Source organism: Pseudonaja textilis, chromosome 12, assembly GCF_049901715.1.
Source record: "Pseudonaja textilis isolate UNSWEBS1 chromosome 12, rPseTex1.2, whole genome shotgun sequence".
NCBI lineage: Eukaryota > Metazoa > Chordata > Lepidosauria > Squamata > Elapidae > Pseudonaja > Pseudonaja textilis.
The window spans coordinates 5,589,034-5,601,938 of NC_142001.1; the positions used below are offsets into that span (position 1 = coordinate 5,589,034).

The following is a 12,905-nucleotide window of genomic DNA, read 5'->3' on the forward strand; positions in this document are numbered from 1 at the left end:
GAAGCGGCTGAAATGCTTCCACGGTTCCCGCCGTTGCAGGAACGGGCTGCGCACCGGGACTTTTACAAACTTGCAGAGCCCGAGGCTGGAGCACCAAGGGTAGCAGCAGCAGAGACGCTCGCTCGGCTCTTCTCACGCCCACCCAGCCACTCGGGATTAAACCAAAACGCAGCACGTGGCGCTCCCAGGTACCTCAAAATGTTTTTTTTTCCTGTTGTTACGTGGACGGGGGAAAAGCGGGAGCGACTCAGATGCTGTTGTTGGAGATAGCGCTGGTGCGCGGTGGGGGAGAGAAAGTAATTCACACCCGAAAAGACGTCCTAGCCGTTTTTTGGGGGCGGGGGTAAAAAAATAAAATAAAGCCCGGCCTTATTTTGTGAGAAACACGGTATTCTTTATAGAACAACCTATAGAAACAGGAAGTATTCTACTCCAAGAGACAGAAGAATTTGGGGAAGTGGCGGGATTTAAAATTAATAAAGACAAGACCAAAATATTAGTTAAAAATCTAACGGAGAATCAGAAAAAAGAATTAGAAAAGGAAACTGGATTACAAATTAGAAGATTAAATATTTGGGAATATGGTTAACAGCAAGATGTTCTTCAATAAAACAAGATAACTATAAAAAATTGTTGCAACAAATAAAGATTTAGAACTATGGGGGAAATTACAAATATCCTTATTGGGAACAATAGCCACAATTAAAATGAACATCTTGTCCAAATAGCAATTTGGACAAGATGTTCATTTTAATTGTGGCTATTCTATTATCTATTTCCAAAAATCCCCATAAGATTCGATTAAAAGTTCTTTGAAAAGTTAAATAAAATACCAATAAAATTTGTATGGTTAGATAAAAAACCACGGATAAAAGCGAAAATGTTACAGGATAGCAGAAGCAGAGGTGGCTTTGGACTCCCAGGCTGGGAACTGTACTATCAAGCTGCGTACTAAAACTTGGATAAGGGAGTGAATCAATTTGAATAATAAAAGGAGATGGTGGAGCTCCACTGCCCGTCTCCTTCAGCCTCAGCTTGACCAGCCCAAGTTGAGCCTGCCTGTGCTTTGGCTGGAATCAAGGACAGGCAGACGGAGGAGCCTTCATCCTTCCGCAGCATCTTGCCAGCATGGAAGGTGCACACTCGCCCAGGGTTGGCAGAGCCACTTCTGGGACATGTGCCCAGAGCGATAACACCACAAAGACCTGTTAAACTGGTCCTGCAACTAGAGGAGACCAACGGTGTCGTGCCATTGAATTCTTGGGGAAAACGTCAGGTAGACAAGCTATTTTTCTGAAATTCACCCAAGTGCAGCAGTACTGGGCACTCCCTAATCCAGGGCAGACACACTTCAGTACTAAAACTGCAGCTGGGTTTGGGTTGGGCTGGCACTCTTCTGAGCCCAGAGGCCCTCCGACGGGAGGGTGTGAGCTCTCGGGGAAACGGTGAGTCTTTCAGAGGGGAGTCCCAGCGCTGGCATTAAAGCAGAGGAGCAGCTCATGGGCCTGACGTCAGGATGACTTTGGCTTTGCCGTGGGGGGGAGTTGTCCGGAGTGAGTTTTGACAGGGGCAAATCTGGGGGTCTCGCAGTCTGCCAAGACGTCTCAGCTCGATGGTTTGGCATTGACTGGCGTCTTCTGGCGGTATGCAATGCATCCATCCACAGCCTTTGGAATGTCTGTAAACACGTGTGGATTATGTTTGCTGCCTTGAGGAATTGTAAAAACAACAAAGGCAGTATACAAATAAATAGTTTTTTTTTTTAAAAAAAAAATAATGCTCTTGTATCTGTTCTTTTAAACGTGTAGACTTTCAAAAGAGAGTAGTTTTTTCTCTCAGAACAAAACCATGCATTTATAAAGCTATTAGAGATGAAACAGGAAGGTGGGTTTTTTAAGAAGAGTAAAGCAACCATCCTGGAGTTACGAACTGTAGCCTTGTGGCCGAAAATCTTGCTCTTTCTCCTCAAGGCAGCCAAAAGGCAAGGCCAGAGCAACACCTGCAGAAATGCCCCCGTTTCCCTCCCTCTTTCCAAAACCCCACCTGGCACGCTGAGAATTGCAGCCCTGACACCAGGAGCAACTCCCCACCTACCCAACCTGCCTTCAGAAAGGGCTTCTCTCCTGCATGAAGATTTCTGGGTCAACAGCACTGAAAATGACACCAAGTGGAGGGAGTGGAGCTGCCTTTGAAGATTAACACCGTGGAAATCATGGAAGCATCTATGACCCAACACCCTAGCGTAGAGGTTGACTCTGGGAGAACTTGAAAGTTAACTCCAGGGTGGTTGCTTTACTCTTCTTAAAAACCCATCTTCCTGTTTCATCTCTAATAGCTTTATAAATGCATGCTTTTGTTCTGAGAGTCTAAAATATGAACCCCCTAATAAATTCAATCAATGACTGAATGACCGGTCATTGTGAAGACTGCCTGTACTGTGACAGGAGGCTGAAGCATAGATGCTTTCCAGTTTTATAAACTTTTCATTAACCTGTTTATTAACACTTTATTCTGCTAAATGCGCCGTATGCAGTTCCACTTCCAACCTCCTAGATGTAACTAAGGCCATTGGGTATTGGGATTAAGGCGGCAGGCTAGAAAACAGGGGACTGTATAAATCTCCTTAGGCATGAAGACAACTGGGTGGCTTCACTGGGCCAGCCACTGTCTCTCAGACCTGAGAAGAAGGCAATGGAAAACCTCTTCCAAAAACCTTTGCTAGAAAAACTGCAGGGGCCAGTCCGGGCAACTATCAGAAGCTTATTGAAGGCATAAAACAGGATAACTATTTTCAGAACTAGAAGAGCAGGGAAGGAAACGCATTGAGACACAGGAAGGCACGCAGTTCAATAGCTTCAGAAGATGACAAAGTTGACTTTTAAATTTAAATAGCAGTTATTGAGGAGAGAGAAGATAAGAAGAGTTTTCTCTACCAAAGATCTTAGCATTTCACATCAAGAATTATTCAAAAACAACAACAACCCCGCCATAGTTTGCTATGACCTCGAGTTGGCCTTCAGCCTTTTGACAACTTAGGTCAACCTCTTTGATGCGGGAGGCCTCCAAGGACTCTGAGGCTTTTGGAGAGACCCACTGGAAAATTTGAGGCAGGCTTTCCTGAAAGCGGCAGGTGCTCCATCCTTTGCCCCTTGTTCCTCTCAATTCATGTGCCCGGATGCCAGCGCCAAGCAAGCCCAGACGAAAAGGGCATCTCAAGGCAACCGGTTGAAAACCAACCAGGCCACAAGAAGCAGAGAGCCAAAACTCTCATCCCCCAAGCCTTCCTCAGGACCCAAAGGGCACAGCCGGCCTTCCACAGCTGTGTACTGTTGTTCCCAAGCCCCCAAAAGCCTCAGGATAAGGCAAGCTTTGCCTGGTCACAAGGGAGAGGACCAGTCACCCTGGATCACCCTGTCACTTACCCCTTAGGGGAGGGAAGGAGGAGCTTCTCCAAGAAATATTCGATTGGACAGGAAAATTAAAATGCCGGTGTCAAAACACAGGACCACGTGGTTGTCTCAGAAGCCGTTCTAGAAATGCGGAAGGAAAGGGAACGGGAACGCTCAACCACCTTTTGGAAGTCCGGGCACAATCCAACCCTACTGATGCTTTCCGGTCACCCCTAAGCATTTAAATTCATCGAGCAGCATTTCAAAAGACTAAGCATCGAGGATGGAAGTTCAGATCATGTCCTAGAAAACATGTTTTTAAGGCCTGGGGATTCCTCGCTGGGGGCCTCGTGCAAAGGAAGGCTAACTCTGACTTTTCTCCTCTGCAAAAAAAAATGTGCATTTGCTGCAGGGGCAGCACAGCAGGCTTGCCACCTATTGGGGAGGGAGGGGGAGAAGACGGGTGGGGGAGAGGAGCTTCCTCAAAAGATCCTTCTCTCTTCAAAACCAACTGCTGGGGGGCTGCCAGGGGTCCTCTTGGCTTGCTTTGCTTCCTTCAGGCAAGGACAGGCAGGGGTTGTGGGAGGCTGCTGAGGCCCAGCGAGGGGTGCCAAGAAAGGCCACCTAGCCGGGAGGGAGGCGCGTGGGAGCCACGTGCCCAGAGAGCTCTCCTCCTTCCTTCCCAAAAGGGCCACCCAGCTAAGCTCCTGCTCTTCACCTCCAGGTGGACGGGACTGTAGCGGGCAGGAGCTTCGTGTGCACCCCCAGAGTAGCTGCGCCCTCTCGCAGGGCACCCCTTTGCAAAGGTTCAGCAGCAACGGCTCGCCTCCTACAACCTCCGCACATCTGGATTCTCTCAAAAAGGTTTGCAATGGTGTGAGGATGCGATGGCTTGATTCCTACCACAAGTGAAAACCATCCCCAGATTCCCACAATGCATTGCCCAACAAGCCATTCCTTCTCATTGGAGTCTGGACAGCATTTTGTGAGAATCCAACCTGCGCCTCTCTGTTGTCATGGCTGAAAATGAGAGTTTGATTATCTCTTCTACCATCAACCAGAGGAAGATTCTCGGTAGGCAGATTCTCCAGGATCTACCAGATCGGCCTCCAGATGTCTGTCCACTGACCATTCAGACAAGCGAAGCAGCCACCCCTGCTCACTTACAGGGAGAAAAGGGGCCAGGGGTTTATCTGGGACAATTCCTACAGCATTGTCAAAACTTGATAAATCAAAGGTATCTTTTGATTGGGGGTCTCCTACGCTGAAGAGATGGGGAGGGGGCTTTTGCCTCCTTACAGCCCCCTTTTAGAAGACTGCAGGAAGGGCACAGCCGAGTCATAAGGCATAAGGACCCCACACAAACAGAAGACATCCGTTTGAAGAAGGCATTATCACTCTCAAACGAATTATCCAAAATATATCCTGGCCCTAAGAACGAGGATCAATGAAAAAAAATTGAAAAGAGGTGACAGGGGAGCATCGTCCTTCACTTCTAAGACTCCTCAGACTGCAGATGAATGTAAGTTTAACAAGCTAATAAAAACCCAAACAGCAAATGCCTGTTTCCTTGTCAGACTGTGGAGAACGGCTCATTTCAGCCTTTCCAACCTTGGCAGGAAGCCGAAGGGCTCACCAAATTCCCCCTCGTGATCTATGAGCCATCCAAGGAAGCGGTTGGGAGTGGGGGAGGAGGAGAGGCAGAAGTCCGCTGAGCATGAGCCAAACTGGCTGACCCGACGGCAGCTTGTACCTTTTTGGAACGGCACCCGCAGCTGGAAGGGAGGAGAAACTGGGTCTCTCCCTTTTCCTGAAGATCATCCAGCTCGGCTCACAAGGCCAGCCTTCAAGGGATGCCCCATGCCAGAACAGTTGGCATTTGTCCCCCTATAGATCCCAAAGGTCACCTCCAGAAAGCCAAGACTGCAGGGGCCCTAAATCCCCTTTAGACCTCTAGGGCCAACCTCCCACAGCCAGTCTAAACCTCACCCTGAGACCCTCGGAAGTCTCTCCCCACAGATATCACCGATTTCAAAGGGGGGGGGTGTCAGCATCACATATGCCCAGAGTCGCTGGATACGAAATGGGCAGCCAATAAATTTCATAAATGTAAACACATCACTCCAATGCCAACATTCAGTTAAAAAAAAAAAAAGCCTTAACAGTAAATGTACATGCATGTACACGCACACACGAAATGTTTGAAGGCACCTATGGCAGAAGAATGCTTGTGCTGAGGACCACAAGGAGACGCGTCAAGCCTTTTCGAAAGCAGGTCGTGCCCAGCTGGAAAGGTGAACACCTTCTGGCCACTGCCTGCCTGCAGGCCTTGCCTCTTCTCCGTGGCTGCCTCGGACCCGAGCTCTCCTGCTGTCAGGGCCTCGTGCAGTCAGAAGCGGCTGGGGTCTTCAATATTCACTGGGACCCAAACAGCTGGAGACTGAAAAGGTTGCCCTGCCTTCCAACGCGCTCGAGCACTGCCCCTTCCAGCAGGAGGCAGCGCCTGGCCAGTCTGTCGGCGCTCATTAACGCCTAGAGAGGAAGTCCCAGTGGGTGAGTCGAGGGAGACACCCGCCAGCCCTCCAGAAGAAAGATGTGCCTTCTGTGGAGTCCTTGGCGCCCTGTGAGCTCGCTTGCTCTGCCAGTGTTGATCCGGTGGGGCTTCTGCTTGGAGACTCCCCAACTAGGATGAATTCTGCTGCAGAAAAGAACGCTCTAATCAAGGCACTGCCAAGGAAACCGCCCCCCCACCCCCCACTCTGGGAATGGGGATTTAATCAATACTGAGCGAAGCCCACACTCGTTCACACTGATGAGGTTACCTACTTGGGTAATGAAACGTCTGCAAGCAAGTAACCAAGCTGAGAGCGCACCAAGGACCCCACAGTTCAAATATCTCACAGGTGCTCTCTTCTATTAATGCGGAATCTGTACTTCAGATTTAAACTTTTTTACTTAGTTCCAAGGCAGTTTCAATATGGTCTTTCTATCACATCCATCTGAACTTTGGTTATACTTATTCCATGTCTTTCGCTACCGCTGCTCTAGATTTTGTCTCTTCTGCAACTCCTCATTCAGCCCGGATGGGCGCCCCAGGATTCACAGCAGAAGTCACACGACAGCACCGCAACCACCACTTGTCACCTTCTTGTTCCACGGATTGACAGGACTTGTAGCATAACTGCCCACTCTTTCACTGGAATCTCCCCGGCACTTGTTGGGATCCAGTAGGATCCATAAAGATCTCCATCTCTTCTGCAGTTAAGAAATAACAACTGCTTGCAGACTGGTGACCAAAAAGTGATTCAACCCTGACGCATTCAGCTAGGGAGTTATCATGTGTGCAATTATTGTGAAGGAACACCTGACTGATGGCCTCCTTCTGCCAACAGAGTTGAGGAGACTCCGAAGGCATTATGGGATAAATGTCCAAATGAAGGGCGCACAAAATATTGCAGCTCTTGCAATATTTCTTTCGAGGTGAGAAATCTTCCTGCTGTTGCTTAGATCACAGCATCTGTTTTCAATTTGCAACAACCTGGGAGGTAGCTCTTGGGGGGAGGGAAGCACAACCCAACAGCCTTAAAGGAAGAAGGTGCCCAATGACTTTCTAAGCCACTTACCTCCCCAAGCCCAACTGCTGAGGGGGCAGCGAGGATGGGGCAGGGGCTCTTCTTCCAGTGGGTGCTGCACAAGAATAACTGGGAGGAACAAACGTGGCAAAGAGGAGAGCCTGGGGCCACTTACTCAGGTGAGAAGAAGGCTTAGTCCAATGCTGCCTTTCCCAACCAGGTACCCTCCACCTGTGCTGGACAACGTCCCACTAACCTTAGCTCACAGAGGATATTGGGATTTGTAGGCTGGAGATCCCCTCACAAAAAATTGTGCAGGTACCCTGAAAGAACGCCTCAAATCTATGGGAAGTCTTCCTTGTGATTTCAACCCCTTTTGCCGCCGGCTCTTCCCTACAAGAACTCGCCAGTATCTGAAAACGGCGCTAAAAATTCCTTGTTAATGAGTTCCATGATTTCTTGACTAGAAGCCACTGAAATCAGACATGAAAACTGTCTGAAATATGAATTCAGCAATAGGAGACCTGTGAGAACAAAGGCTTTGTAAAAGGAGAAATGTAGATACACACTGTTATACATAGGCCTGAGAGAGAGAGAGAGAGGGAGGGAGGGAGGGAGGGAGGGAGGGAGAAAGACTGCATGTACATACATACTTGAGAATATCTCTGAACCAGGCTTGAAACGGTGGGCTGCGATAATGCTACTTAGTTTGGGTAATGAAATATCTCAAGAAAACCACCCAAGCTCAGGAGTACCAAGGACACACACAAACACACACACCAATTTTCAGGCCGCCACCTCCCAGCTAGCAGAGATCTCTAAGAAAACCACCTCGGGGCTAGAAAGCCCCAAGAAAGGCAGGGTCCCTACCCCAAAACATGGTTCCCATCCAGTGGTCTTCCCCAAAGCCCAGAGCAGCTTCAGAAATTCCCCTGAACACAGGAGCGGAAGACAGGAGGCTCGGATGAAAATACACTCAGCAATTACACCAATGCCACAACATTTATTTTAGACTTCAGATGTTTACGGGAAAGAATAACCTGTTATTGTCAAACATGACTTCCAAGATTACGTCAGCCTCTGAGAGCAATGGGCACCTTTCGGTTATGGTGGTTGGGGTTAAACGGCCATGGAAATTCTTTAAATAATTAAAAAACGAAGGCAGTTCCATTCTTGGGTATCTCTAAGTTAATTATTTCTTGCAGAGGGATACTCTAAAAGAGGCGGAATTCTCGTGCCAAGCTAAAGCTACACAATCCGTTGATCTCCTACATTTGCTCAGACCCCATTTCCAGCTGCACTGAAGCAGCATCAAACCCTAGACCCAAATGGACTGTCCTTTTGTTCTGCCCCAACAAATAAACCACATGGAAGTTCAGTGCTCTAAGTCTCTTCATATTCCACACTGAGACAAAGGCTGAACTTGCACTACACACAAACTGTCAACCTATCTTAGTGTAATCCGGTGCAGTACAGGGAGTGTACAAAAAGATGCATTATTCACACTTGATTTGCCGAATTGTCTGGGTTTACACAATAACTAAACCAGGAAGTGTGATTTGCTGCTGCAACTTGCTAATCCAGTTCCAATCAAACTCCATTACAATTATAAAAGCCCTTTCTGTTCTTGGCCAGAGCTACTGGATTTCAGGCAGCTGTTGGCCGGATGTTGCTGCAAAACTTTACGGATTAATTTTGCTGGAATGTCACCACCTGCACCTATTACCCTCTCAAGAGCACCAGCTGAGCACAAATGCACGCAAAAAGGAGGCGCAAAAAGGGTTCATTTGACAATTCCTGTTTTGTTTCAGTCTGATCACAATCCCATCCTTTGCAACACGGTGCGAGCCCAGAGAAATTCCAAAAAAGATTTGATGATTTGATTTCAGTTTAGCACATTGTATAAATCCAGTGTAGGTTTTCAACCAGGAAAGACAAGAAGTAATAGGTGAAAGCTCTTTAAAGAGAAGTCTAAGCTAGAAGTAAGGAGATGAATTGCTCTCTGACGGTGAGAACGATCAAGGGAACAGTTTGCCTCGCAGGGTAGTGGGTGCTTCATCACCGGAGGTTTTCAAAAATAGACTGGACAACTATTTGACCAGGGTGGTTGGTATAAGGCCTCCTGCCTTGAGCAGGGGTTAGACTAGAACAGGGGTCGCCAAGCGGTGGGAGAATCTCACCCCCAGAGCCCTTCCCCCAAAGGAATTAATCCAGGCTGTGCAGAAACACAAGGCTGCACCGCCCACATGGCCCACGGGAACCCTCTCCACCCACTCACTCCTTATCCGGCAAACTTGCCTGCTAAGTTGCTATTTTTCCAACCATCATCTGTTCTGCTGCACCGGGAGATTTAGATTAGCGAGGAAGCAGAAAATGGTTGGATTTCTTGCTTTCTAGCTAGTCTTTAGATCTTCAGCTCTGCTTTTAAGCACAGCCAAACCTCCCTTAGGACTGAAGGTTCTAGTATTCAGTGCAAACTCATAGCAAGCAAATTTTATATGACAGACTGAGCTAGCCAATGGCAAATAGATAGATCACTGAATGATTCTGTGAGCAACTCAATCTGCCTGCCTGCTTTGCCTGATTTTGGGTAAAAGTTGCTCTTTAATAAAAAAAAATCAATATTTATATAAATATTTATAATATTTATATACAAGCCATGCCCAGCCAGTCACATGACCACCAAGCCACACCCACAAATTAGGCCATGCCCACAGAACTGGTTAGTGGTCCTTGGGATCTAAAATTATGAGTTTGGTGGTCTCTGAGGTCCAAAAGGTTGGCGACCTCGGACTAGAAGATCTCCAAGGTACCTTCCCGCCCTACGATTCAGTGTCCTAAACCATGGTTTCAGGCATAAATGTCATGCAAATCCAGTCAAGTGTGGTTTAGAGCACAGTTCCACACAGCCTCGCTTTTCACCCACCCAAACCTGCTTAACTGTATCTTACTCTTGTGTCAGGGACTGAAAAGAGGCAAACCAAATTTGATTCATACCTTGTGCTGTGTTTCTACTGGAGAGGCCCAGCCACTCTCGCATAATCTAAAAGGGCCATGAGATAGAAGGTGACAAGGCCCCCTTTACCAGCAATGGGAATGCCTGGGGGGCAGAACGGGGGGGCCTGGGGTGACCCCTGCAAATTATCCCAGCCCCAGCAGAGCTAGAAGTTAAAGGGACCAGTGATGTCTGAGGATGTCACTGGAAGCACCTTGGCAGGGTGCTAATCCTGGATCAGTAGAAACACACATGGGGTGGCTCTTCCTCAAACAACCGTTGTTCAAGGAATCAGAGCTTATATAGGATATATGCAACATGTGACACACAAACACACACACACCCTTTGAGGCTAATCAATGACCTTCTATGCAAAAACCTAGCCTATCCCCTTGCCTTGGTTGGGCTTTGCCAGCTGCCGAAATGGTCAGGAGATGCACCCCTGACAGATGTTCTGAGAGTCAGAGTGATGTCCGAGAAGCTGCGCCAACACCTGCAGCTCAACCCCCTGTCCTTGAGACCTGATGCCTCGGCTCACAGAGGGCCAAGCTTCTGCCAGGGTCTCCTTTCCTTCTTTACAAAGAGAAGCTTCTCAGTCTAGACCAGGGGTCTCCAACCTTGGCAACTTTAAGACTAGCGGACTTCAACTCCCAGAGTTCCTCAGCCAGCCAAGCTGGCTGAGGAACTCTGGGAGTTGAAGTCCGCTAGCCTTAAAGTTGCTAAGGTTGGAGACCCCGGTCTAGACGCATCGGGAGAGGAGCTGCTTCCTTCCACCTCAGCCTGGAGCTCGCGGCAACAAGGCCAAGAGGCCAAAGATGGTGGCCACGCGGAAGCACTCTAAAGAGTGCAACCCAAGGAGCCCAGCCCCAAAGCAAAGGAGGCTTTCGGCCAAGTTCCCCTTTAGGAGCCAAAAGGCTCCTTCTGCCATGGAGGACAATCAAGGAATACTTCTCTTCTCTGGGGAATGAAAAGCACCTTCCTCGTTTTCCTGGCTTCTTTTATTTTCCTTTGGGAGAGAAGCGGATGTTTGCAAAGAAAAAGTAAAACATCTTCTTAGCCCCAAGGAGAAAATCATCCCAGTCAGTCATTGGCCTCCACTGGAAATCAGGTGTGCTTGCAGGATGCGAAAAAGCAGAGACCCCCCCCAACCCACCCAACAGATCACCTGGGGAAGCTGCCCTGTTGGAAACAAAGCCCATCTCGGGAGGCAGAGGGGGCCGTTCATGGGTGGGGCCGCCCTTGCCCCCCCTCCCCACGAAGGACCTTTGCAAGGCTCAGCATCCATCAGCGGCTTTCTTCTGCTCCAAGCCGCCTCCACTTCCTTTTTTAGCAAAAGGACAAAACTGGGCGAGGGAGGCTCTCTGTCAGCAGAAGGAAGTGACCTCGTACCTGTGGAGGAGCATCGGGCGCCTCTTCACAGAAACAGCCACCCAGGAGACGACGAAGAGCAAAGAGGACGTCGCTTTTATGGTCAAAACGACGCACGAAGCACTACTTCCTATTATGAACCATTCCCGCTGCTGGAGTTTTACTGGGAGAAAAGGGCCGCAGCCCCTTTTAACTCCCATCTCAACAGCAGATGATGCTGCAGGGACTGAACACTCGGAGATGCCGATTCAAACATGTGTCACTGAACAAGTTATGAGCTGGGTTCACACTTGACAGCAGGGGTGTCCAACCTTGGCAACTTTAAGACTTGTGGACTTCAACTCCCAGAATTCCTCAGCCAGCAAAGCTGGCTGAGGAATTCTGGGAGTTGAAGTCCACAAGTCTTAAAGTTGCCACGGTTGGACACCCCTGCTTTACAGTTTACAAACCCCAAGCAGCAGGTGACACTCCACCTCGTCAGAACTTAGCACGTCTGGTGATCCAAGCCAGGACACACCAGCTCTGGCTTAGTGCCTATCCAGTCACACCACAGAAAACAAGTCTCCTTTCAGAGTGTGACACCAACCGATAATCCCAGGCGGAGGCCAAAGCAAACCTAAACAACAGGTGGGGCTGGGAGGGGGGGAGAAGGGAGCACCTGCTGCAGTGCAAGAGGCCAGAGAGGGCCTCAAACGCCTCCGGGGCCAACTCAGGCAGGCTGGAAATGGGAACAGGAGGAAGGGACATTTGGGCACACTTGGTGGAAGTGTAAGAAAGCTTTAAAAATGGATTCAGATGTATATGTTGATACAGAGGATTTTAAAGCTTAATGATCAATTGAAGCCAGAAATTTTCCTTTGAGGACTGATGGATAAACAGAAAAAAATATCATGGAATCTTATTTCAATATATAACTACTGTGGTTAAGGTTATTAAAAGATGTAAGATTTGGCATTAGCCACCATGAAGGAATAGTTGGTGAAATTAAAGGAACTTGCTGAGATGGACAAACTGATTCGATTTCAAAAAAAAAGGTGATTATTAACATTCATTAATGACTGGAAAACACCTTATGGATTTTTTGTGCACAAAATTGATTTTATGACTGGTTTTGATGAATAGCAAGTTACAGAAATAAGATAAACATGACAAAATCTTACGTTGGAAGGCACTTTATACACACACACATACACACACATTTTGATTATATTTTCTTTTTTCCATCTCCTTTTTCTTTGTCTCTTTTTTTCTTTTTCACATTTACTTCACTACCGTTTTCTCTCTGAAGTTAGTTCTTATTACTCTTTATACTTAAACACTTTTGATAAAAGCTGTTTACAAGAAAAACGTCCTTGCTGCTTGCAATTCTCCTATCTCCTGCTGGCCGCATGCCTGCGCATCCTCTCCGGGGATCCTGTGTTTGGGGGCTTTCCATATCTTGGGTGCCGCACTTCCTTCCCCAAAGACCACGTCTAATCTGGACTGACCAGGGCACAGTTTCTGGGGCCTGAGCTTTTCCCATGGCAATTCCCCTCACCCTCATACACTCTGTGGGTCCTCTCCCCCCCCCCCACACCCAAT

General features: G+C 48.1%; 2 protein-coding genes and 1 long non-coding RNA gene across 3 annotated transcripts in view; 2 read left to right on the top strand and 1 right to left on the bottom strand.

Moving 5' to 3' along the window:
* Nucleotides 1–12,905, bottom strand: part of OPHN1 (oligophrenin 1) — an 88,691-nt gene that overhangs the window by 69,206 nt on the left and 6,580 nt on the right. The gene's annotated exons all lie outside the window — the stretch shown is intronic.
* Nucleotides 1–12,905, top strand: part of LOC113453015 (adrenodoxin-like) — a 216,979-nt gene that overhangs the window by 67,594 nt on the left and 136,480 nt on the right. The window lies entirely within an intron of this gene.
* Nucleotides 1,001–2,547, top strand: LOC148124769 (uncharacterized). The gene is made up of 3 exons (XR_015745011.1): nucleotides 1,001–1,445; nucleotides 1,809–1,825; nucleotides 1,909–2,547. It is a non-coding gene; the product is annotated as an uncharacterized LOC148124769 (long non-coding RNA).